Source organism: Dromaius novaehollandiae, chromosome 22, assembly GCF_036370855.1.
Source record: "Dromaius novaehollandiae isolate bDroNov1 chromosome 22, bDroNov1.hap1, whole genome shotgun sequence".
NCBI classification, from domain to species: domain Eukaryota; kingdom Metazoa; phylum Chordata; class Aves; order Casuariiformes; family Dromaiidae; genus Dromaius; species Dromaius novaehollandiae.
Window position 1 is genome coordinate 4,609,214 of NC_088119.1, and position 21,427 is coordinate 4,630,640.

At 56.1% G+C, this 21,427-nt stretch overlaps 1 long non-coding RNA gene across 1 annotated transcript in view; it reads right to left on the reverse strand.

Annotated features, from left to right (window-relative positions):
• Positions 1-1,274: 1,274 nt before the first annotated feature.
• Positions 1,275-21,427, reverse strand: part of LOC135330653 (uncharacterized) — a 30,321-nt gene continuing 10,168 nt past the window's right edge. The window contains exon 2 of the long non-coding RNA XR_010392626.1: positions 1,275-2,204. This is a non-coding gene — a long non-coding RNA (uncharacterized LOC135330653). The remainder of the gene's footprint in view (positions 2,205-21,427) is intronic.

Here is a 21,427-nt window from a genome sequence, read left to right on the forward strand (position 1 = left end):
GCTGAATCTGCATCAACTTGCAAGCCTCCTGAGGACAACCTGTGGGATGGGGCTGTGTGGATGAGTGGTCTAACCACACGCAGACGGAGCATACCAGAGCAGAGCCTGTGACAGACCTATCAAGGCCAGAGCTCTGGGACCTGGATCTCAAGATGTCTCCAGAGGGCAAGGAGATGCAGGAATCATGGGAGGCTGTGGCTCTGAGGCCAGGGGATGCCTTAAGCCCCCAAGCAGCAAAGCCTCCTTCAGGGAAGGCTGGGTCCTGCCACTGGGCATGAGGGGCACAGGGACATTGCATGCAGCTGTGGCAGCAAATGAAACAGCTCCACAAAGCCTATCTGAGGGAAAGGTTCTTCCGCATGCTGCAAACAGCCTTGCACAAGCCTGCAAGACTACTCACATCATCACACCATGCAACTGATGGGCCTCAGTCTTTTTCTGGGAGCCTCAAAAGTGAATGCAGGTGTTTGTGCACCCAGTCATACCACAGCCTGCTTTTTCCCTGCCCCCACCAACCATGTTCAGGGATGGGAAACAAGGGAAGCAGACCTGCGTCCCTGGGCCTGCTGCATGCTGGTCCCCATCCGGCTGTCCTAACTCCAGCCCCAATCATGCTCCAGAGCTCCACCACCATGCTTCTGCTGGGGCAGCACTAGGACCCAGGAGTCCTCCTCCACTAAAGACAATCACTGCTGGCATTTAGGCTTGTGTTGGCACCTGAGGGAGCATCAACAACTAAACCAGACATACTACATACAAAATAGTCAGGAATGGAAAAACAGGCACAGCAAATGGCAACTACCTTCCAGGGTGAGGTTATGGCTGTTAGGTGGGAAGGCCATTCTCGGAAAGACAATGTTCCTGATCACTCTGTGGGGCCTGGGGCATACCCAGAGGCTGCTTTGGGCATGCAGACACAGCCTTTGGCAGTGATGTTCTCCTGGCAGGGGATGCAGACCTGATGCCTCTCTTGGGGCTTCTCTCCACAGACTCCTGGTATCCCCATCTGGAGGCATGTGAACAGTGTCTTGGAAGCACTGGAGAGTACAGAAATGGCATACTCCTTTGACTTAGAGGTGTGGCATCTCTGAAATGGATTAGTAGGTAAAGAGCCCAACTAACTTCTACTTAGAATGTACATAGATGGTAGTTGTGCTCGGAAAGAACAGGCTAATTATGTTTGAGAGAAACAGTAGGCTGGTGGGAGGAGAGAAATTACCTGCCCAGGTCACATTGCCAAAGACTTAGTTAGGGATGGATGCAAGGACAATCTCTTCCCAGATGGGGTCTTTGTTCACGTTCACAGGAAAGCTTGCTTCAATAAAGGACCCCTCAGACTCTGGTGGTTGCTCCCCCCTCTAAGGGTCCCCTCTAACATCAACCATACTGTCAAAATTATACGAACCCGATCACCATGCCCAGCTGTGAGAAAACAAGGGACCTGCGCATGTGGGAATTCACTCCCCTTTTTTGAATGCAGAGTCGTGATTTCTCGGTCCTTCATTGGGAAAGGGGTCTATCGAGCTCCACTTAAAGGGGTTGGATTTCCCTGTGTCCAGCACCTGGAGAAGACACCTGGCCCAGTGGGCAGAGCTTGAAAGTGAAGGTGGCTCCCCAGCTGTCTCCCCCATGCTGGGGACAAGGAGCAGTGCCCTGCACTAGGAGCAAACACCAGCACATTTCCTCCCTCAGGGAGGAAACACCACCTAATGCTTCTCTGCAGCCACCATGGCTGATTTGCCAGCAGTAGTCACACCTGCTCTCCAGGGCCAGCTCTTTGTTCCACCAGTCAGACCTGGCATGCAAAAAGCACTACATGCAGAGGGACAAACTAGTTCCCAGAAATGGGGTGACCTCCCCAAAGCAGACCACAAGTCTTCCTGTGCAATGCTTCACAGTAGTGCATACATTGGCATGGGCTCAGAGCACAGACACAGCACTGTCCTGGAGCTCGGCATCCTGCACTTAGAGAAGCACCTGGGAGCTCTCAGCACACAGCACACAGCAGAACCTCCCTGAATCCACATGAGATCTGGATCTGTCCACAAGCAGCATCTCAGGGGACTGGGTCAGGCACTGCTGGTACCAGAAAATGCAGGCATAAGGGTCGCTGGTGGAGAAATTGCAGTGCAGTGTTGCACCGTGTCCTGCCTGGACAGTCGTTTCTGGTGGGAACTGGAGCACAGCATCCTTTTGTGCGTGACCTGTAAAGCCAGGAAGACATTTTAACTTTATTCGTCTATGTATCCATCTATTGATCACTTCATCAGCCTTCTTGCTATGCCCATTCTCCATCTAACTTCTCCTATGGTGCAAAATGCTGAGCTGTTTGTCCATGCATGCTTCAACTTACAGGTTCTTGTCACTCCTCACACCTCAGCTGTGAGGGGGGGTCATGGGCTTGGAGTCCATCAGTTGTCTTCCTATCAGTCCTTGAGCCATATTAACTGTTGGTCTCTCCTCTGGCAAGACAACACATGCACTGTTCCTCCCCTACCTCTGATGGTAACTTCTTACCGTAACCTTTTCTCCAAACTACACACCACATAATCTGCCCTTGACCTGTCCTTGTACAGCATTTGAGCTCTTGCCTGGAGTTAGCCTTCTCTCTATGTCCTTCAAGGATTACATCCAACCCCACACAGATCTGCAGCATTTTACCCAATACGTCTCGGAGAAAAGACCCTATATGCAGTACTCGGCTCTTATCTAGCATCTCTCTCTATCAGCAATGTATGCAAGAATGTTAGTTTCTACAAAATGAAGGTTTCATTTATTCCTCCTTTGATGCCCATGACACTCGACAGACCTCAGGTTATATGTGATGCCCCATCTGCAGCCCCTGCCTCCCTACAGAAACACTGCCAGTTACCTGCCGGGTCAGGACTCACAGCTCTCCCCTCCACCACTGACAAGCACAAACTCTTGCCCTGTTCCTCCTCAGCCTGCAAGTCATGTCTCACCAAAGTCTGCCAGTCCTGCCACGGCTGCCAGGAAAATCAGGGCCATGTCAAGCTCTCCTCTTCACGGGCTGACCAGGGGCCTTCCAGAATGAGCGAGCTGAAGCTTGCAGGTGCCTGCCTTCTCCTCCCTCTGCCACCTCAAAGCAGCCTCCAAACCTCAGCACAGAGGGTGGAGCCCTTCTCAGGGCAGCAGCGGCACTCAAGTCGCTGACCCACCACTGCGTGGGGAGTGTCTGTCCTCGTTGCGGTTTGGACGAGCGGGGGCAGCAGTGGCGCGGATGGGGGGGGCGAGGGGTGGGAGGAGCTGCTTGCCCACTCGGCAGCTTGGGAACCATTTCGGGGGGCCGCCCCGCCGCCGAGGCCCCCGCACAGCAGCACCCGCCGAAGCGGCACCAGTCGAGGGGCAGGTCCGGCGCAGCGCGGCGCGGGGAGAGGCGGCCCCGGTGGGCGGAGCAGCAAGGAACCCCAGCGGCCCAGTGCGGCAGCGCCCCCCAGCCCCCGCCACCGCCCCACCCCGCCCCGCCCCGCCCGCGGCAGTTCGTGCCCGGCCGCAGCCCCAGCCTGTGCCGCCGGGTCTCCCACAGTGCAGTAATACACCGCCGCGTCCCGCCAGCGGGGCCGGGCGAGATGCAGGACGCTGGAGCGGCGGTCTTCAGCCACAAACAGGGTTCCCGGCGGGTCCTGCACCTCTTTGGACCCTTTGATGGTGCTCGTGATGGACACAGGACCTCGTCCTGAGAGCTGCTGGTACCAGCGGATGAAGTCGCTGGTCTGTATGCTGGGGTGTGAGCAGGTGATGTTAATGCCAGTGCCCTCGGTGGCCTCTGCCGACGGCTCCTGCTGCACCTGGGCCCTGCCCACAGCCACTGCTGAGAAAGAAGACAAACATGCCGAAAATCACTGGATGCTGGTGATATGTCGTCTCCGACAGCCGGTTCCGAGGGAGAATCCTGGAGAAAGGGTCAGGCAGAGGGAAAGCGGCAGCGAGACGGAGGCGGTGGGGACGGATAGGGACATGCGGCCAGTGCCTGGCGTGGAGAATGACCTCTGCATCGGTGTGTGGAGAGACTGGAGGAGGCTTAGAGGTTTGGTGTGGATGCATGAAGGGATGGGTTGAAAGTCAGGCGGGTGGATGGACGGATGAAGGCAGGAAAAGTAGACAGGAGAGCCGAGAAAGGGAGATGGGAGATGAGGGAGGGAGGCAGAAAGAGCGACTTGAAAGCCGAGAAACAAGTGAGGTCGCTGGCCCCGTGTACAGTGCCCCCTGGTCCAGCCCCGGGCCCCCACCCCGCCGCCGCCGCCGCCACCAGCCCCGCGCACCCAGGAGCACCGCGGCCAGCGCCGCCAGCCCTGCGCCCCGGCACCGCCACATCGCGCCGCACCGCTCGGCCGCCCGCGCCTCGCTGCCCCCCGCCATCAGCGACTCTCTGCTGCGGCGCCGGTGCCTCCTCTCGGAAGCCACTGCTGTGCTGCGCCCTGCCCCGGCGCCGGCCCCGCTCTCCGCCTCGCCAGCGGCGGGAGCGGGGCGCTCGGCGGAGCTGCGGCAAGCGCAGGCGGCGGCTCCGCGCCGTGCACGGCGCTTCCGAGACCGCGGCTGCAGCAGGGGCCGGGCAGCGCGGCGGGGACGAGCCTTCCTGCCGCCGCGGTCGCCAACTCCGCCCCGGGGCTGTGCCCTGCCCCGGCGCCGGCCCCGCTCTCCGACTCGCCCGCGCCCGCGCCGGGGCGGCGGCGTTGGGGAGGCGATAGCGGCGGGAGCGGGGCGCTCGGCGGGGCTGCGGCACACGCAGGCGGGGACGAGCCTTCCTGCCGCCGCCACAAAGCGGAGCGCGACGAGCCGCGGTGGTGGCGGCGGGAGCCGGCGGTGCCGGAGCTCCTCAAGCCCGGCCGCAGGAAGGGCTCCTGAGCTGCTGCGCGGGAATAGCGCACCCCGAAAGGACACCAACCCCCCCAGGTGACACAGGCTGCTGCTGCCCGCGCAGCTGCTGCTGCCGGTCGGTTGTTCGGTGAGAGCCCGGCAACAGCGGCCCCGGGAAAGGCGGCTGCGAGCGGGAGCGAGACGGCGACGCCGCTCAGCCGCGGGGCCTCAAGGGGGACACGCGTGAGAGTCCCACGGGAGCGAAATCTGCTTGCAGCGCTCGTGGGTGTTCAGGAGAGCGGGCAGGGACTGTCCCTGGCACGGGCATCTTGCTCACAGGGATCTACAGCTCCCCTGGAAATATCAAAAGGGGAAAGGGTGAGAGTAGAGCAAAAGGAAATGGCAGGAGTTTTGTAAATGTGATTGTATTTGTATATCTACAGAAATGTCAATTTTTTAAATGTCTGTTTGGAAATACAGTAAATATTGCTGTTGATCAGGAGAGGGAGAGGCCCCTGATTCTCCCACTCACTAACGCTTAGGTGCATATAGTGTAGCAACTTAGCCATTAGTTTTATGCTGTAGCGGATACAATACCAGCTGCCAACACTCATGAATAAATTCAGGAAGAATCACACTCGAAGGAATGTTTACTGCAGAGGAAACAAAAAGGTTCTCGAATTTGAACTGGTGTCCCGATCCAATATCGGGAGGATTTCGTTATGATCCCAAGGACGAGATTAAGACGCTAAACCCGGTCAAATATCGTAAAACCTTTTAACTTTATTTTCCACGAAGTGGGGGGGGGGAGGGGGATGGTGGGGAAAGGCGAAGGGGAGGAGAGAGAAGGGGAGGGGAGAGAGAAGGAGCAGGGGGGGGGGAGGAGAGAGAGAAAGAGATATCACCACCCGTGGATCCAGCGGCGTCCCGTTGGTCCTCTTCACCCTGGGTGTAAATTTTAGCGATGCGCGTGCGGTAACTACAACTCGAGCAGGGTCCGACCCTAGGTTCCCACTGGAAAGTTCGGAGCTAAATCAAGGCAAATTAAATAAATAAATTGTAATGACACGCGTGCAGTAGTTACAGCTCGAGTTGGGTGCCTCCGAAGAGGGGCTCCGAACAAAGAAATCCCTGGGCAATTACAGCTTTTTCAAATTAAGTTTCACACCCCCCACGTGGTAGTTCAAACCAATAGTAATTTTGGGGTCTGGGGCCTCCTGCTCCTTATTGGGTCTCATCGTTGTTCCTAGGCAGGCTGGATTTTTTTCTCCCTTATCTTTACTGTTGCAGTTTCTGCCGACAGGTGTGTCTTCATTCCTCGGGTCCCGCCATCATCTCTCAAGGTCCAGACAAAGAGGTGGTAACTCCAGCAATTAGCACTGTTTCAGCAGTGCACAGGAATGCAAATTGCTGGTAACTCCCTTATCATTCCAGTCTGCACCAGCTCAGGGGCCCTTTCTCACCGAACTAGGGAGTGTGGCCTAAGGCTTCAGCAAATTTAGCTACTCATGCTAAGCAAGTTTTACAGAAGTTGTGCTAAAACGGCAATAATTTACAGTCCAGGTCCCAAAGTCTCTCCCCGATCGTGGTCTGGTTCAACGCAGGCTCGGTGTGTCCTGAGTGGTCGCAGGGAGACCATTTCGGGGGTCGCAGCAGCTTAGTCCTGTTTCCGCCAGGGACAGATGGCTTGTTCGGGGTTATGGTTTGCTTGCACCTTATGTACCAAGAAATGTTTAAGGCAAAAGTTCACTCATCTGTCCACCACAACTGGTGACAGGAGATCGGAGAGCATCTGGGAGCACAGTGATCACTGATCCCCACTGTCCTCTGTGGGGCGTAATTGCTAGAGTGGGAGAAATCGAGAGTGGCCCTGAAGGTAGACTTTCAAAAGGAAAAAAAATTTAAAATAACCTAAAATGTAGAGCAGAGAAAGTAAGAGCAGTTTCAATCCACAAAAGGAATGAAAGAGCCAAAGGAATGAAAGATGTGGTTCAACAGATGATGAAGCAACCCATACAGAAGGAACAGTTCAGGTGGCCCTGGGGCCAATAACACACCCAGCCTTGCTGCCTGCCCTCCCTGGCACTGCCCCCTGACTCTGCCTGGGGGTTTCTGCCGCGCACTTAGAGCTTTGGGCCTGATGCTGCCCCGTGCACCCAGCAGTGGCTGCAGTGCAGAGCCACCTCCCCACTGCAGAGCAAGCTCACCTACAGCTTAGAGCCATGGCAGGGCTGCTGTTTTTGCTGTCCACCCTTCCGGTAGAGACCAGGCCCAAGCAATGCTCTGACAGCCCTGGGAGTTGCCTGGTCTTCAGGTAGGATTTGGGGTCTATGCTGGGCCAGCTCTGACAGGCTGTGGCAGGAGCAGGGCACAGCAGGCTGCTTTCGTGGCAGGAGCAGGCCAGAGCAGCCAGGGCACCTGCACTACTGGGAGCCAATGCACACCTGGGCTCCAGCTCAAACGAAGATGTGTGATGCAAGCTTTGCAGAAAGCAGGTTGCCTTTCCTGCCCTGCAGTACCTCTGGAGATGCCTGGATCAGCTAAAGCTCTCTTCTTCGGCCCCAGGTTTTGTGGCCCAGCAGAGCAGCTGGTGCTTTGTGGCAAAGGCAAAGTGCATTTGCATGTCCTGGGCTGCCTTGCAATGCCAGAGACACTGGGTGCCCTGCCACCCTTGGGTGATCCTGCTTGTTTGCATGGCCCATTTCTCTTGCTTGCCTTTGTCCCCACAAATAAAAGACGTCCACACATGGTAGAGAAACAAAGCTGCTTCTCTGGGAATTGTGTATGAATGAGGTGAACTTGTAGGACAAGGCCAGGGAGGGGACGTGCTGTGTGGGGGACAGCTAATGTTTGGGTAGGGGAGGATTGCAGAAATGCCCCAGGCTGCCCGGCACACTCAGGTGTCCCCAGTGTGTAGAGTTTGGAGCATTTGGGAGCATGCTAAAAGTAGAGCCATGCCCTGCAGGAGGCTACCACCTCTCCCATGCTCTCCAGAACAGAGCAGAGCAGCGCAGAGCTCAGACCCACAGATCAAATGGATTACCTGGAAGCTGCTGGTCAGGTAGTCTCCAGGCACCTCTGAAATACCCTCCTGCCTTCCACACAGGGACACAGAGCCCACACCCTGCTCCTGCCTCTGCCCTGATCCCTGCCTTGCCCAGCTCCTGCCCCTGCCTTGCACCTCACCCTCACCCTCACCCTCACCCTACCGCTGCCCTGCTCTGCATTTCTGCCCTGCTCAGCAAGGTGGGGGCATGCAGGGACAGAGAGGACAGGCAGCTGCCAGGCAGGGACAGGCTGCATGTCTCTGCGCACAGGGATTGTGCACTGGGCAGTGCCCTGTTGGCTGTGGCACTAGTGTGTGGTGTCCGTGGCCCCCAGGAGAGGATGGTTTGGGGGCCATGACATTGTCATAGATGTACCTCACAACCCGGAACCCCTGGAGAGGACTTGGCTGACAGTGGGGTTGCCGTGGGATGGCAGCAGTCTCCCCAGCTGCCAAGGACACCTCTTTCCCTTCCCATCACTCTTTGCTGGCCTCAAATGGCATCAGAGTCCGGGGCTCCCCCAGAGCCCAAGGCACAGCAGCCACAGGCTGCTTTCATGCTGCAGCCAGGAGGCAGGTTCTCATGGCCAAGGCCAGCACTTGGGCAGCTGCAGGGGCATCATAGGCTCTGGTGTTTCTCATGCCTTTGACAGCCATGAGGATGGTGTCTGTCATTTCCCAGGTGAGCAGTATTTCCCCAAGATCTGTGGGAGGAAGGAGGGGAGGGAAGACACAGTGCCTTGAGTGCCCCAACAGTGGAGCTTGGCTGATCAGTGGGAGGGGGTCTGGAGATAGAAATGTGGAACAGAGCTGGAACCCCTGCAGCACATCACCCAGTGCATCAAGGGGCTGCAAGAAAGAGTGGGGGTTGTGGCATTCCTCCATCAGCCCCTCTGAGCTATAGGACACTGACTTGACCTCTTCCTGCTGCAGGAGCTGGGGATCTCCCCCCTGCCCTCCAGTGTCCAGGGAGAGGCCTCCAGTCAGGACAGCTGCAACAGATGGTCCAGCCTGTGGGCACTGCCTCAGGCCCAGACCATGAGCAGGGCAAGAAGGGCTGAGGGTGCAAAAACAAAGCAGGCATGCTGCCCTGCCTGGCATCTTATGGCCATGCCACAGCACACGGTAACCGGGGACAAGCATGCAGCGATCAGCAGCTCTCTGCATGGGACCCAGCATTTCCCTGGGAATAGAGGGAAACCTCCATGCTCTGCGTGTCCTCACCTGGAGGGAAGGAGAAGATGCCACAGATGCAGGCACCGAGAAGGCTCTTGTTCTGCGTGTCCTCCAGGACTGGCCTCCCTTTGCTGCCAGGAGGGAGAGGCCCTCATTGGACACTGTGCTGGAAGAGCTACTCCGCAACTTTTTAATGTGGATATGTCTGTTGGGGTGGTAGAGCCAGGGGTGGCCCTGCTGCTGGTAGGGACGCTCCTCGTCTGCCAGGCATATAGGTCCAGGACAGAGTGCAGAGTCAAGGCCCATGTGGCCTGATGCTTTCTTCTCCTGCCTCCACTCCTGAGGAAATACCTGAGAGACTAGGAAGCCCCACAGTCCAGTCAAGAGCAGAACAGGGCAGAGGCCCATCAGACAGCACTATCACACTCCTCTCAGGATGTGGGGTCCTTCAAGCCAGGACAAGTGCAGGTAGGACTGAGCTATGGGGAAGCCCTGGCCAAGGCAGGGCATGGAGAAGGCAGCTCATTGCAGTGATGACAAGCATACACAGATGTATAGGCACAAGTTACATGAGTGCACTCACACATACACATGCAAACACACGTGTGCACAGAAACATGATCTCATGCCTGTATACACAGGCACGCATCAGGTACATGCACACAGCTGTGTGTACACACATGCGTAAGAGCACATAGGCCTGCATGCATGTGAACAAGGGAAGTCGGAGGACCCCTTCACCTCCTCCTTCTCCCCTGCGTTGTCTCACACAGTGCCTGCTGCCTCAACCTAGGCTGGCTCTTGGGGCTGCTTGTCATGGGAGGGAGAAGGGGGAAGGAGGTCTGCCTCAGAATGATGCTGGGGCTTGCTGAGGTGGCTTGTGGCTTATGGGCAAGGCAGGAGCCTCCCTGGGCATGCACGCTCCCTGCAGGGCACTGGCAGGAAAAGGGGAAGGAGAAGAAGCCCCTGTGTCTCCCTGCACAGACTGCCAATCCCAGCCCAGCAGGTGCCTTGACTGCTGCAGGACAGGTGACGGGATGCTGCTCACATACCTCCCTGCTCTGCTTCCTCCCTGCCCTCTCTTCCCAGTGCATCTCCAGCCCCTAGACATGTCCTGCTGCCACCAGTGCTTGCCATGCCAGCCCTGCGGCCCCACCCCACTGGCCAACAGCTGCAAGGAGCCCTGTGTCAGGCAGTGCCAGGACTCCATAATTGCCATCGAGCCCCCTCCCATGGTTGTTGCATGCCCAGACCCATCCTCATCTCCTTCCCACAGAATACCACAGTGGGATCCTCCACCTCTGCTGCCTTTGACAGCATCCTCAGCTGTGAGGGAGTCCCCATCCCCTCTGGGTGCTGTAACCATTTCCAGCTGCTACTGTAGCAGAAGGTGTCTCCCCTCCTAAAGCCACTGACAACACACCCCGAGATGCACCCCCCCCACCAGGAACTCAGAACATGCAGCTGGACACACAGTGGTGCTTCGAGCCATTCTTTTCAGAACATGTGACCATCCTTGCCTCCTCTGGAAATGGCTAGCTGGAAAGGGCCAGCCTGGGCTCCCTAAGAACATCGAGCAAGACCTAACTTTCCCCTTCTTCCACTCACTCCTTTCTCTGCCTTCTCTTTGTTGCCTTCTGCTCCTCTGGGTCCTGAGGCACCCCCAAAGCCATGCTGCAGGCATCTTCTGGCTGCTATCCCACTGAGGGGTGGACAATGGGCACCCTGCTTCTGCCCTTAGCAGCATCTGTGAGCTGGCTCTAGTGGCTTCCTCTTATTTCAGAAGGGCCACTCTGGCTTTGCCTGATGCTCTTGGGCATTGGCTGCACCAAAAGCACTGGCAACCAGGGGCCTTTGCCAGGAGGAGTCCCCTACCAGCTGTGGAATTTGCCTTCCCTTAGACAAGGCAGCACAATCCAGGCAGAGGGTCTTTCCGTCTTCTGGATCACATTGTGACTTCCTTCATCTACTGTTTACTGTGCCTCCCTGCAAGAAGTCCCCACTTTTTGGCCATCACTCTACAGTATATACATGATCTGTCCCCTCTGTTTCTGATACCTTTCTGAGACTGTGCTGGCAGGCCTATACAGGCAGGCCAGAGAGTGCCACATTCCACACAACACTCTGATCCCTTTCTGGGGAAGCCAAAGAGGCTGGTGGGAAAGACACTACTTCTCCCCGCACTTGCAGGGACCACCTCAGTCTCCACAGGTAATGCTGACCCAGGGGAGCATGGATAAGTGAGGATGGTTGTCAGGGTGAGGCCATTCGCAGCCAGATGAGCACAGAGGTGAGAAGGGAGGGGAGGAAGGTAAAGGAAAGAAGCTCCGCAGTGTCTGGAAGTCCCTCAAGGATGAGCTCTGTCCCCTCTGCCAGGTTTCTCAGCTCTGTTAGCATACAGGCCTGTGCACAATGCTAACAACTTGAACAAAGCAATGGGAGCACAAATGTGTAGTGGTCTTTCTGGTGCCAGACACACCTCGTGGTGCCAGTCGTGCTAATGTGACATTCCCCACCCACGACGTCACACTCTGTGCCTTCCTACTCTGCTCAGACTCCTCAGTGCCTTACTCCTGACAGTCTCAGCCAGTGACACCTCTGGGTGCAGTACATCTCCATCCGGACAGCATGTGGAGGTACCCTTCGAGAGATCCAGATGTGACAGCTGATATCCCTCTAGTTGAGGTTCTGTCCCTACAGATGGTTAGGCTGGAGGGTGTCCTGGAAAGGGGCCTCTGCCCAACTACCCCTGCTGTGGCCCAAAGTGTGGCTATGCAGGGGCAGAAGAGAGAGTTTCCTTTGACCTCCTCTTGTCCTACTATTGGTAGTTTCACACCAAACAAGGAGTAAAATACACACAGCTCTTTCCTGGTGGCAGGCAGAGAAAAGAGAGAGTCAGTAGCTGTGGCTGATGCAGTATCTACCTGGTTCCCAGCCCTTTTCTTTGGCAACAGCCCCGCAAGGCCTACCTGAGGGCAAGATTCTTCTGCATGCTGCAAACAGCCTTGCAAAAGGATGTCACTGACTCTACACATCAATGTCTCCCCTCAAGCTCTACTTGTGCTGAGGCAACACTCACCTTTCGGCAGGGCCACAGGCAAGAGCCATGTGCTCTAACCTGAGAGCTTTCAGCTCTCACTGACAGCAGGAGGGAATCAGGGCATCCTGTTCTGGTCCTTGCAAGGCTGACAGTGGGGCAATGATCTGAGGACTCTGGTCCAGCTCCCATCCAGCAGCTTCTCTCCCTCCGCAAATCATCTGCTTTGCTTCACACCTCCTCACACCCCTATGTGTGTGCAGGCTGTCTCTGCCCCTTCTTACAACCTTGGGGCACTGCCTTTCCTTTCCTTTCCTCCACCCACCCCCTCTTCCCCCCTGGTTCTGTGTGCTTCTCCTCCCAGGGGAGCCTGAGGCTGGAGACAAGTAGACCCTGCTGACAGTTGTGTTTGGATGCTCACAGGGATTCTTCCCTGCTGTCAGACTCTGGTGAGGCATATCCAGAATGTTTGGGGCAGAGGTAGGAAAGTGAGGATTGACTTTATGGAGCTGGGAGGTTGCAACCAACTTGTGTAAGGCACTCTGCACCACCAGCTCTGCTCTTTGCTCCATTGAATGAAACAGCTATCCCAGGGCTGGCCAGAAAGGGCTGTCTGGACAATGCAGCCGTGGTCTCCTTCCCCCAGACACACCCAGCATGGGCTAGTCTCTTCCCAAAGGCTGTGCCGCATTGCAGAGAGAAAAGGGAGCATCTGCAAGGCTGCAGGTGCTCTCATGGGGTGAAGCACAGAACAGTCCTCTGAGGCAGTGCTGACAGGTGGGCCAAGGCATGGCAGGAGAGGTGGGACTCCAAGGGGCAAGAGGAGATGCTTTTCCCTTGAAGGCTCTGCTGCCCTGTGCCCAGCCCTGTCCCAGTGAGGCAGGGCACCAAATGTCATCATGAGAGAGCCCACAGCACCTGGTGAGGCAGAAGAGCTTTTAGTCTCTCCTTTTTACTCATTTGCAGTCTCCAGCTTTCAGTAACCTTGCACTTGCATAACCCTACGTCAGAGATGCCAGTCCCAGCTCCTGGGAACAACCTGCCCTTTAGATCAGTGTCTCTTGGTGAGCCCTCAGCAGCCAGGGAACTGCAGTGCTACTGGAGCTGGCTCCCCCCTGGGTGCAGCCCAGCCCAGCTCTCTGCTCTGCACTGCCCAGCGTCCCACTGGCCATGGCAAGAAGTGGGAAGCTGCAGCCCCAAGTCTGGCACAGCCCGGCAGTGTCCCCAGGTGATTCTGCTGATCCCTGCAGGGTGGGGAGCTGTGGTTGGGGGTGGCCCGGGCTCCTGGAGCATTGCCTGGGTGCTGGAGGGAGATTTTCTGTGGTGTAGCACAGCACAGGATGGCTCTGCCAGCAGCTGGGGCTGCCTACGTGGCCCCCCTGTACCCCGAGCCCAGGGCTGCACTGCCCATTTTATGTGTCCAGACAGAGAGGGCAGGTTACATTTCAAGAGGCATCCAGCGGCATTGCCTAGTGACGCTGGCTTCTGCTGGTGCCGAGGAAAAGCTGCTGTCCCCTACAAAGCCCTCCCTCCTCTGCCCACATCACAGCCTAGAAAGGAAAGAGATAGAAAGCTCGCCAAGGCAGCACAAAGCTGACCCTGAGAGCCAGGCTGCATTCCAAACTCCATGCAGTCCTCCTGTCTGCCCAGCGGATGCAGCTGGCCACCCAGCACTGGCTTCACAGGGCATCACCAGGCATCCCGCCAGAGAACAGGTCTCTGACCCCACCCCCACATGGCCCTGTCCTCCACAGAACAGGCAATGTGACCCCCAGACCAGCATGTGCAAAGGACCCTCCTGCTCTCAGGCTGGGGGTCTGCCCCCCAGGATGGAGCCTGGGATCCCGGCCCCTCCAGCCACTCCCTCTCCCAGGCACACACCTTCCCCGGAGCAACAAGTTCTTGTTAACCTCCTTGCAGAGCCCAACAAATAGAGGACAGAAGAGTCAGCCTCTGTCAACAGCCCTTCACACAGGCAGATAGAATAGATGTTCAACAGCAAAACTTGTTTGCTGCCAAAAGTCAGGCACACCTATTTCATCAAGACACTTCTGTTTACTCCACTAAAGATAATCCCGGCTGGCATTTAGGCTTGTGTTGGCACCTGAGGGAGCATCAACAACTAAACCAGACATACCACATACAAAATAGACAGCATGAAAAAATGGGCACAGCAAATGGGAACTGCCTTCCAGGGTGAGGTTATGGCTGTTAGGCGAGAAGGCTGTTCTTGAAAAGCCATTGTTCTTGATCACTTTGTAGGGCCTGGGGCATACCCAGTGGCTGCTTTGGGCATGCAGACACAGCCTTTGGCAGTGATGTTCTCCTGGCAGGGGATGCAGACCTGATGCCTCTCTTGGGGCTTCTCTTCACAGACTCCTGGTATCCTGATCCAGAGGCATGTGAATAGTGCTTTGGAAGCACTGCACAGTACAGAAATGGCATACTCCTTTGACTTAGAGGTGTGGCATCTCTGAAATGGATGAAAAGGTAAAAAGCCCCACTCACCTCTACCTAGAATGTGCATAGATGGTAGCTGTGCTTGGAAACAACACGCTCATTCTGTTTGAGAGAAACAGTATGCTGGTGGGAGGAGAGAAATTACCTGCCCAGGTCACATTGCCAAAGACTTAGTTAGGGATTGACACAAGGACAATCTCTTCCCAGATGGGGTCTTTGCATTTGCAGGAAAGCTTACTTCAGTAAAGGTCCCCTCAGACTCTGGTGGTTGCCAAGGAGTCAGTCCAGATCACAAGGGGATCCAGCATACTCTTTGTATGATAGATACTCTTTCTACTTCTAAAACCTCACATTTGAGTACAGTCTCTTATCTAGGAGTGATTGCTTGCTGTGAACCTGTATTTACTCCTGACATGGGTATCATTCCTTGAGTTGTGCCATAGATCCAGAAAGGTGCATACCTATGGCTAGCTCCTCATGCTCTTAGGCAGGCCAGCTGAGATGGGATTTCACAAGCACTGCATTCTTCAAGGACTGCCATGCACAGGACCAGAGCGGCACAGCTCTTTTCTGCTCCTCACCCTGGCACACTCTTCCCCAGGGATCTCCTGAGCCAGCAGCAAAAATCTCACCAGCTGCACACACCCTGCCTGGCTGACGCCTGTCCCCAAACACAGAGCAGCTCCACAAGCGGTGCGGTAAAACCTGGCGTGTGCACACACGTGCTCCTGTTCCCGCCAGGCTGGATACACCCATCTCTTCCCAGTATTTGTTGCTCACAGACCTACAAGGACTGCCCAAAGCAGGCTGTTTCCAGACACAGACAGAGGTGCTGCGGGCAAGCTCTGCTGCTCAGCCAGAGCCACTCACACACATGGAGGACCAGTCCAGGTTTCTCCAGGCCAGGTCAGCGCTTCCTTCACAAAGCCACATTTTTAGGCAAACAAAGAGAAGATTCCCTCTGCACCCCGTTTCCCACTAAGAGCTTCTCAGAGGGCTGGTGAGTGAGGTGGTGAGGTGAGTTTGCTTGTTTTCCTCTCCTGGGGAAATCCTCTTTCTCCGGATGACATGAAACATGGGGTCCTTGCTTTCCTGTCTTTTGCTCTGAATATAACTGCAATGCATGAAGCACAGTCAACATTTTCAAGCTGCAAACTGCCTGAACAGTTAACCCATCTGAGATCTCTTTGCTTTTGCTCCCAGCTCCACCCCCCAGCTCCTCTCCCCTCAGCTCTGCAGGGGGTGCCAGCAAACAGCCCTCTGTGGAACTGCTCAGGCCCCCAGGGCTTGAAACAGCCCTCATTCCAGCCCTCAGGGTGAAAAAATACTATCCACAAGAGCTGCTAGCATCCAGAACAAGAATCACCCTTCTCCACACACACACACACACACACACACACACACACACACACACACACACACACACACACACTGCGGGGAAAACGCAAGTTAATTATCCCTGGGGTTGGCAAATGCACCAGGAAACCGTGGCCCCTGTCCATTGTTCCTCCCCACCACAGGAGATTCCCACTCCTCACGGATCATGGCTCCAGTTCCTGCTGAAGCAGTGAGCCACCATCCCTTAGCTCCCTCAGAAACACCCAGTCTGGGAAGGGCCATCCTGTCAGTGATCTGGGCAAATGTGCCGTGCAGAGAATGAACAAGCAATTTGGAATGGGACTGCAAGACTTGGATGAGACCCAGAATGATTCCTTCCAGCCCTGGTGCTGTGCCAGGAGGTCAGATCAGAAGAGCCCATGTGCTCCCTGCACAGCCCATGGAAAGTGCAGTCCCATCCTGGAGTGTAGAGGGAAAACCCTTCCATGGCAGAGGTTGCCTCACCAGCTTCTCTTTCCTGTGAGACCATGGACACCAGCCCCTTTCAGAAAGAGGAGCTTGGCCTGCAGATCCCTGGGTGCTCAGGGGAAATCGTGATGCTAGCGGAGAGCTGAGGGCCACTTCACTGGAGCTCCGCCTTGCCCAGACGCACCCCCGCCCTCCTCCCCACCTCCAGTTTTTGCACAGTCAAAGGAGCTTCCTGCACCAGGGTGTCTTGCACAGCACAGAGGTACAAGGCAGCGTCAGAGACCTTGACTTCCTCCAGCCACAGGAGACTGTATTTCCCAGTGGTGTTCAGCAGTGTGGTGAATCGGCCACTCTGCTTCGGACCAGGTGCTGCCTGAGATGAGACCAGCTGTGGAGCTTGGCCTCTCCTCTGCTGGTACCAGAGCAAGGCATCAAAGTTAGGTGCCTTATAGGTGCAGGTGGTCTGGAAAGTGCCTCTCTCCTCCACTCTGACTAGACCATCTTTCTGAGTCACGGTGACCTGGCCCATGGCATCTGGAAGAAAGCAGGAGTCAGTGACTGTGCAGGGGAAAGGCTTCAGGATGCAAACTCCCAGGGAAGAAGGCTCCCTCTCCCTTGCTCTGCAGCAAGGTAGGGAGTGGTTTGGGGCAGGAGCTTGGTGTTCTTAGCTCAGTGCAGATCTCGAGGCCTGATAATCCCATCACCTCCTGCCAGGATGCTGCTGGAAGAGCGCTTTGCTGTGGCCCTGCTCCCAGCTCCCCACTCTCCCTCCTGCTGCCCAGGGGACAGATTGTCTTGCCTGGCCCTCGTGTGCTGGCACCAGAACACTTGCACAGTGGGGTGAGGGCTCTGGTGAGGGGCTGCAAAATCTTTCATCCCACTCTCCATCCCCTGTCATCTCGCACGTCTCCCCAGCCCTGGGAAACGAAGAAAAAGGAAGCCCTGGCTGTGCTGACCTGCAGGAAGAAATGGGTGGCCAGGGCATGCTGCCTTACATGTACCAGCCAGGAGAAAGACTAGGATACCCTAATAACGTCAGTGGGATCAGTGCTTTCCAGCACCTGCATCAGCTTTGAAAAGTCCTGTATATCTGGGCTGCAAGGCAGTAATTTGGGACTGCAGACAGCACAGGGCTTCTGCAGAAGAACAGAAGAGGCAGAGAAGAGAGGTGGAAGGCTGGGGAAAGAAAAGCTAGAAAAGGAGGTCTTGGATGATCAGGGCACAAGGCATTTCTTTGCTGTCTCATCTTTTCTTTTCCAGCAGTAACAGCCTCTTCAGAGCACAGGTGCAAAACACCTGTGTCATCTGGTATTGCCCAACACTTGCCCATTGTTCAAGAGCAGATCCCTGCAGAGACATGCTCAGGGTGGGAGGGTTTCCTGAGGAAAAAGAGGGACTATGCCAAGAGTAGAAGCCAGTGCTTACCCAGTGATTTCCCCAGGAGGGCAGCGAGGACAAGGTAGCTGAGGTACATGCTGAGACCAAGCCTTCCATCTGTGTGTGAGAGCCAGAAAACCACCTCCCTGCCCTGAAACAGCTGAGCTGACGGAAATGACACTGAGAGGGGAGCACAGGAGGACAGAGGGAAGAGAAAATGTTTGTTCTTATCATGCCTGACACATGCCGCCTGCAGGTCTCCCCCTTCTGGCAGTGACACATGTTGCTCCTCAGGCAAGAGCCCACTGAATGTCTTCACAATGAGGGGGGCCTGTGGGCTCTGGGTTCCCCATGGTAGGAAGTGGCTGTTCCTGGCCTGATGTCCCAGTGGAGTCCTCATCTCCCCAGCTACAAATGCATGCTCTTCTGCACACTGCTGCTTGGTGCTGTGGGGATTTCAGGGGTTTTCCCCACTTGGGGTTCCTCACCTTGCCCTGAGATGCAGCTGTTTCTGCTGGGAGCAGTAGTCACCATTATTTCTCCCACTCTACCCTTGCCTTCCCCTGCTGCCTGGGAACAACACCTCTCCCAGAAATCCCCACGGGTAGTTGGGACCCTGCACTTGTTGGGGGGAGGGGGAGAGGAGAGGTTTGGGAGGCGACTGAGAGCAAGCACGGAACTGCAGTGGGAGTGCCAGAATGGACCTGGTAAAGCAAATGTAGGCAAGCTAGAGAAGTTGACAGTGGGGACTTGTGTTTGCATGGACAGTGACTGCATGGCCTTGCTTAGTATGCAGTGGAGGGGTAGGGCTGAGATTTCTGTGGGAAGGTTGTCTAGAGAGATGATCGCCTCGTGTCTACAGCACGCCCACCATCCTTGGAGTGAGTGGACCATCGGTGCAATCACTGCTCTCTCCCAGGTTCCCTAGCAGCTGACCAAGAGCTGAACACTCACGGCCAGGGCCAGCAGTTGTGTAGGAGCCTAAGGGGCAGTGCAGGCTCTTCAAGGGACATGAAGGAGGCTGCTGCAGACATCCATCCCTCTGTCCCTCCTAGAAACAGCAACCAGACACACTATCCTCCAGGAAGTGAGATGGGTCCCCAGTGACTCCTGTCATCTAGCACCCAGCCAGACACAGGCGATCCTCCACCTCTGCTGCCATTGGCAACGTCCTCAGCTGTGAGGGAGTCCCCAACACCTCTGGGTGCTGTGACCTCTCCAGCATTTCCAGCCACAACTGTGGCATGAGGTGTCCCCCCTGCTAAAGCCAGTGGCAATGGCACCACAGAAGGAATTCAGAAGCTGATGCAGGCCACTGATTTCACAGAGGCTGAGAATCCAGGGCTCCCCTTGCAAAAGCAGGGCAGGAAAGGGGCTAGCCTGGCCTCCCTGAAAACACAGCCCATGTCTGACTTGCCTGTCTTCCACTCTCACCCCTTCCTTTGTTGTCTGCTGCTCCACTGGCCATGATGCTCCCCCAAGACAGCCAAGGGGGCACCTGCTGGCCCCTCTCCTTCTGTGGGGTCCGCAGACACACACCCAGAGAAAACTCTGCCATGCTCAAGGGACACACATTCTTGGCTGCTCCTGGTGCTGGCTGCACTGGGGACCTAAGCTCAGAGCAACCACCTTTCCCTCTTTAGACTCATTAAAGTTCTGCTGCATCCAAGCCTGGGTGTCCATGTGGTGTTCCCCTCTGCAGACAATATCTCAAGCTGCACAGGGAGAAGAGCATTGCTTGCACTGGGGAGGGGTGGGGGGTAGGTGAGGACGGAGGGCAGCTGAGGTAGGGGAACAAGATGACTTTTTCCCAGAATCATGGGAGAGAGGGACACACTGCAATGGATCCCTTTCAGGCATGGTCCCGTGGAGCTGAGGAAGACATCCCCAGCTACCACAGAGATGCAACACATGGACAAGCCTGTGGCCACTGCACAAGGCCCAGCCCACGAGCAGGGTGAGAAGGGCTGAGGGCAAGAGAACAAAGCCCGCGTCCTGCCCTGCCTGGCATCTTATGGCCATCACACAGCACAGGGTAACCTGACACAAGCACACAGCAATCAGTGATGCTTGATCTCTCCCTTCCCTGCCTTTGGTTACACCCCAAAACAGCCCTTAGGCAATCTTCATGTCTCATGCAATCCCCAAATGCTCTTGCCCTGCATCCCATAATGTGTCCCAAACACCTCAGCAGTAACACCCCCACACAAACACTTAATCCAAAAGCTGCTCTGCCAAGCTGCTCCCAATGATATATCTCAGTGGGTTTCACACCTTGACTGTGGAGCCCCTGGCTCTCCTGGGACATCCCTGGGAGGAGCCCAGACAGGGTATCTTTTCCTCTGAGTATGTAATTTGGCTTCCCCCACCTCCCATTGTGCTCCTTAATAAGCTTGTGGAGGTAAGTCCTTGATGGGCTGAGGGCTCTCTTGAGATGGACCTGCAAGTAGCTGGGGCAGGGTATTGTGCCATTGTTTCCCTGTGCTCTTTTGTATGTGTGCAGATGAGCTTTTTATCGCATAAACTAACACATTACAGGTGAGACCCAAACCCCTGCATTACCCCTTACCTTACTGCAGCAATTGGGGGCAGGCAGAGGGATAAGTACAATCCAGAGCAAAAACAAGGGAAGGTGAGACTAGGAAGGGAGGAGCACAGGTCTTCTATTGAGGCCGAAGTGGGGAAGAAGGAGAGCTGTGTGTGTAGGGGATTGTTTGAACCTGTGTGTCCTTTTCTTTGCTAGAGCCTGAAACAGTGACCAGAAGTTTGTGCTGAGCGGCAATAAACTGAAATGTTTACACTTGCCGTGCTGAGATTGCCACAGCCCTCCGCAGGGGTGAGAGGTACTTCCTGCCCTCCGCTCCCACTGGGGCCGCCGGCCCAGAGCTGCTCCCAGTCCAGTTGGCGGCCCCAGCCCCGGCCATGCTGCACTCGAGGGCTCGGTGCTGCGCGGCCCAACGCCGCACCCGGCAGGGCGAGAGACCACAGGCAGTGCCCGGTAAGCAGTTGGGCTGAGCGCTGCCTGCCCTTGGGCAGTGGTTCTGGGCCAAGCGTGGGGCAGCACCGGGTGCTGGCAGGGGCTGCCGGTGCTAGCGGGGACAGAGCAGCAGACCCAGCCCAGCCCTGCAGGGGCGACTGGGGAGGGGGTGGTGCAGCCCGGCATGGGCAGTGGGAGGCGAACTCGGCCCCGGAGCCCGCGGCACTTCCGCTGCCTTGGGACCTCCGAGCGGGCATCTGCGCACCCCAGCAGGGAGACGGCCTCGGGGCCTGGCTGTCTGTGGGTCCAAGGCAACTCCTGGAGTTTTTCTCTCGCTCCTCTCAAACCCTTAGAGCTTGTAGATTGAACCAGCTTTCCTTTCAAGATCAGTCCCAAGTCTCTTCCAGGACCTGAACAGCCTGTGGCCTGGGTGATGGGGTCAGCTGTGTGAGCAGAGGCTTATCACAGTGGGCTTTACAGAGCTGGGAGAAGTAAGGTATGCTTTCACAGAGTACAAAGAAGGGAGGAGTTTGTTTTTTTAAACCAAGGAGTGACGATGAGTCAACATGGTGGAGAGCAGCGTGTTAGAGCTGATGTGTGTGGATTTCAGCTCTGACAGCCAAGCCATACCTGGCCAATACATCCTGTGGTTCTTACTCTCCCTATTTTTTGCAGTTCCTCTTGATCTACATCTTGAGTCTCTCTCTCCCCCTCACCCCCCACCCACCAC